General features: G+C 44.1%; 1 long non-coding RNA gene across 1 annotated transcript; it reads left to right on the top strand.

Moving 5' to 3' along the window:
- Positions 1-2093: 2093 nt before the first annotated feature.
- Positions 2094-4534, top strand: LOC138958593 (uncharacterized). Its single transcript, XR_011453449.1, has 3 exons — positions 2094-2473; positions 2941-3046; positions 3595-4534. It is a non-coding gene; the product is annotated as an uncharacterized lncRNA (long non-coding RNA).
- The last annotated feature ends 637 nt before the right edge of the window (positions 4535-5171 follow it).

The raw sequence follows: 5171 nt of genomic DNA, 5'->3' as shown, positions 1-5171 counted from the left end.
CGCTAATCCCAAGACAGTCTGCGGCTACCTTTCAGGATGTTTATAATTCAGTGCCAGCTTTCAAAATCATCGATCGTCCATGATACAACTAACCTTGCCGTGAACCAATGCTTCCTCATACATCTCACGGGGCTTACTCTCCGTTGAGGTTTTGACACTTTCTGCATACTTCAAAAATGTATACTTCGTTGCGATACAAGTGCACGTTGAATAAACAAAAAAACGTTGTGAGCTTTCTCCTGAAGTATTAAAAACACTAAAACACAAAACATCCCAGCTCGTTTTCTGTACTTATGCTGCAAATATCAAAACTATTGGGATACAATAATGTCTGAAACGGAGTCGCAAATAGCACAGTTAAGTTAATTGTACACACGTTGTACACAGTAGGGTGATCAAGAGTTGACAGTTGCCCATTGCTTTGCAGCTCAATTCTCCTCAGTGACTGGGGGACGGGTACCTGAAACAGGAGCTCCGATGTCTGCTTTGGATAACAGACGATGGTCCAATGCATTTAGGTAACCTGCAAAACGTCTGAATACTTTCTATTAAGACTCAGCTTTGTAAACAACTTTAAAGGCGATGTTTTATGTAATCTTAATTTATATTTGCCTTAAGACTATCAGTGATGAACATGTTCATGTTGTTTTGTTTAACCTGGAATAACTGATTCTAGTCAGAGTCGACCGTCCATATCTGAACTGTAAACCGGATGCGCTATTTTCATCAGATGTGGGCAACCAGAAGCCTTACGCCAAGCAGGTCAAGCTCTCGTTTTGATTTTAGCGCCGCTCACTCATTCTCGCTGACAAAGCAGAAAGTTTAGCTGACAAAGCACGTGCGGTCTGTCTCGCCAAACGTCGCTGTGCATATTCCAGTCATGTTCGCCCATGACAGGAGAATCCATCAAAAAGCAGCAGGAAAACTCAAGTGTTTCTGTGCACCCCGCGCGCTCCATGAACTGAACTGCTTTCCATTCCTCCCCAGCCACAATTTCGTTCGTACGGTGTCTGACAGCAATGACGTATGGCCCAGATTTTCACCAGAAATACTTCTCAGAATCAAGGCTAAGCCCATCCTGAACTCAGGTCAAAATGAGTTCGGCTCATTCTCTCCCTGACCGGACGCGACAGTCCTACGCGAATCTATCAAAACTAGGAATACAGAGTTATCTCCCATATGTTTTTCGCGAGCACTGATCTAAATTTGAGATCAGTGTTCGCGAGACGAAAATGATTGCAGATTGGCCGACTTCGACATTGATCTCCGTTCTGTTCTTCACAGTTATGATAAAGACATCGTTCATCACCGAGACGTGGCTGCGACCTGGTGATGACCCAAAGATCAAGCAGCTGACCCCCGCAGGGTACAAGACAGTCTCCTTCCCCCGCTCGGCTGGGCGTGGTGGTGGCATCGCCGTCGTTCACAAGGACCACATGCATGCTGCAGCGTCCTTCTCGGACAGCCTCCCCTTCCCCCACACCACCTTCGAAGCCGTGGAGATGACGGTCGCCACCACCACCACCCTCACCTTCCTTTGTATATATCGCCCTCCCCCTAACACCAAGAACAAGCTGAAGGACTCTACTTTCTTCGACGAGTTCTCCCAAGCCCTCGACCACTACAACGTGACGTCCCACAGCGCCATCGTCCTCGGTGACTTTAACAACCACTGGGACTGCCCTGCCAACGCTGACACCAAGCGGGCCCGTGCGCTGTTGGACAGCTACAGTGTGGACCAGGTCGTTCCTTTTCCCTCCCACTCCCGTGGCCACATCCTGGATTGGATTGTCACTCGACCCTCGGACAATCTGGTCTCCAGCCTCGTCGCCAACGACCATCTTGTCTCCGACCACACTGCCATCAACTTCGTCGTCAACATCACCAAGCCAGCACAGAAGCGGAAGATGGTCACACGTCGCAAGCTACGAGACATTGAGACAGATGCTTTTGGAGACGAAGCTGCCCTGCTGCTTGCCCAGCGAGACCCGTCCTCTGACCCCGCCCATTTCTTCAGCTTGACTCTGCGCCAGCTCCTCGACAAACCTGCCGTGTATTGGCAGAAGGCAGTAAGTCCAAATTCGGTAAAAATGAGATTTTCATAGCATAATGCAGAGGGGGAAAAGGCGCATCTTGTGTCAAAATTTCTAAGATGTGTGATCAATATTTATGGACTTTTTGAAGAAGTAAGTCCACTAAAAAAAATTTAATCAAAGGATAAAAATCGGCAAATGGAAGCAAGTCCAGGGACTTTTGGTTTTCAGGTTTGCACTGGACTTACTTCCTTGCAAGCCTCAAAACGAGTTTGCATGGTTTAGCGCTCTATGTCCATTAGCCAATCGCGTTCACCCTTTTGTAATCCTGACTGCGGTTAACCAATCAGAACTAAGCTTATTGTATCATTATTTCCCTGGCCTTTGTCGGGGAAAATGGCGATGAGAGCTGCCGACGTGTTCAACTATCCGAAGCAACAGTAAGTTGGTTTGTTTGTTTCATTTTTGTTGTTGGCAGTTTTGCGTTCCGGTCTGAAATGACTCTCTCTCAATAGGTGTATGGGAATTTACAACGACAACACTGATTTTCTGACTGATTTGGGTATTCCAATGTGCACTTGCATTACGGAGCTAGCAAGTAAAATGCCATAGTTCAAAATAATGCCCATTTATTATAGTTTTGTTGTTGTTCGCTACTTCCACCGTGACTTCTTGACTATTCACTTCTGCTATTTTCATCATGATATTTATGGATGCATTTAGCATGTTTCTATTAAATACAAAGAGATAGTTGTCTTGATCTAGAATGAGTGACTCGACTTGTGGTCTTGAGCACTGACAGCGTGTTAGATCTAGAACAGTATGATATTATACTGGAGGATTGTTCTCCGGTCTCTTTGTGCTTCCAACCATCGGAATAAGTATTATGTCCAATTGTATTTGACAGAAATGTGACTGATTCGAAGTGGGACAGGCAGCGACAACAGCTGCAGCACACAGTCTGAGGGATACTCGCCACCACTGCCCCTTTATGTTCAAGGGCTCAAAACAAGGTATGTTTCACTGACACAGCCCAAAATAGCGTGCAACATTTTTTCATTCCTTTCTTTTCTCGGGCTGAAGAGGTATACATGTATTTTAAAACGAGCAACATCTTTACATCATTTTCGTTGCAGTAGTGTTAGTATCATCATCAGCAGCAGTAATCGTTTGTCAGGGGCGGATCAGTTGCTTTGTAAGGGGGTGTGCACTTTGAATCGAAAGTGAATGTGATGGGCGCTTCGCACCCGAATTTCCTAGGGGGGTCCGGGGGCATGCCCCCCCCTGAAATTTTTTTGGCCCAACGAAGCAAAATGGTGCCATCTGGTGCCATTTGAACTTAGAAATGGTCATAGAATCAGCTTTCCAATTTTTTTTTTCGGGGGGGGGGGGGGGCACGTGCTCCCTGTGCCCCCCCTCGTCCGCCCCTGTTTGTCATTATAGTAGCCCGGAGGGGGGGGGGGGTGATGTGCGCGGGAGAGGAAAAGGATGATGTGAAGGAGGGTGGGGAGGAGATTTGTCAATAAAATGTCTCACTTTTGCTGCCTTTTTCATTTGACAGATGTGTAAGCGTTGCTGGCAGGTTGCAACTGCGAGATACAACCACCTCGGCTTGCAAGAGAAGAGGCCACAATGGACCTTGCCCAAATGAAAATGTCAGCAACATACGACGGTTATGGGCCAAAGAAGAGGAAGAGGAGTAATACTGACAACTTTCAGTTTGACAATAACAGATGCTGAGCGCAGAGATGCAGAACGTGGGGACGAGGAGGGGGAGGGGTGGGGGGATTGTATGTTGTTTGTAAGTTATCCAAACAGGCTCATGGACAAAAATCTACATCCAGTTAATCGCTGTAGTTGATAATTGTCATCAGTCGGATGGCAGAATGTCAGTGAATAGTTTTAGAAGGGATGTAGACTGTAACTGGGGTAGATGGGGTGATAAATGAATATACTACATAACAGTTTGCAGGTTTGTGGTTTTGCTAATTGAACACTCAACTACAATGTTTGTGGACAGTGTGTGAATTACTATGTCATTCTACTAGCAAATGTAGCGCGCATGGTGTACAACTACAAATGGTTATATAGTTCATCACACAGTTTTCAAGACTAATTAAACAAATGTTGTTTAAAAGTGGAACACTTCAGCTGAAAGTCAACACTGCACGATAATATTGTTAATTCTGGTATAATGGCGGTTTGTCAAACCATTTCTTTTTGTCACGCTGTTGCTTTAATTTTGTGTCCTTTGGAAATCAAGACTGCACGATTATCTATTGTTAATTCTGGTATAATCGCGGCTTGTCAAAACAGTTCTTTTTGTCATGCTGTTGCTTTAATTTTGTGTACCGTGGAAATCAAGACTGCACGATGACCTATTCTTAATTCTGGTATAATGGCGGCTTGACACACTAGTTATTTTTGTCATGCTGTTGCTTTAATTTTGTGTCCTTTGGAAATCGTTAGTCAAACTCAATAAATAAAACGTCTTATTGTCAGATCCTGGATTCGTATTCTTATTAGCAAACGAAAGCGAGAAAGACAGTGACAAGGAAAGAAAAAGTGTGTGTGTGTGTGTGTGTGTGTGTGTGTGTGTGTGTGTGTGTGTGTGTGTGTGTGTGTGTGTGTGTGTTACAGACAAGCAGCAAGAAAAAAAGCGTGTGTGTGTGTAAACGTTTTCTTAGATTTTTATTTTAATGTTAAAAGACTTGCGTTCAAGTCAATATTTGTCTTGTGAATATCAAAAGAGAGTATTAAGACTTGTATTAAAAATACTGGTCTTTTTAAACGATATCAATGACACAAGAACGGATTAACAATAAAGTTAATCATGAGTTAGCGACCACAGAATGATAAGCAAAACGAGGATCCAAGGCAAAGACTAACTTGAGCATGTGTTGAAATTTAAGAAAACGGGAACATTTGTCTCAGTTAATCACAAAAGAAACTACAAACTCACCAAGGAAGTTGTTTGTGCATTCAGAAATTCACAAAATCACAGGACGTAAAGTCACATTTGAAAAAAAGTTCCAAAAGCAGTGTTGCGTGTATTTTCCTTTACTTTCAATTTTCGGAGATAATAAATTAGCAGAGAGCAGTAAGTCCACTTGCTGCTCTATGCCCTTTTCTCAGCCA

Source organism: Littorina saxatilis, linkage group LG2, assembly GCF_037325665.1.
Source record: "Littorina saxatilis isolate snail1 linkage group LG2, US_GU_Lsax_2.0, whole genome shotgun sequence".
Taxonomy (NCBI): domain Eukaryota; kingdom Metazoa; phylum Mollusca; class Gastropoda; order Littorinimorpha; family Littorinidae; genus Littorina; species Littorina saxatilis.
The sequence above is the reverse complement of the archived record's forward strand: the minus strand, read 5'-3'. Positions and strand labels throughout refer to the sequence as shown.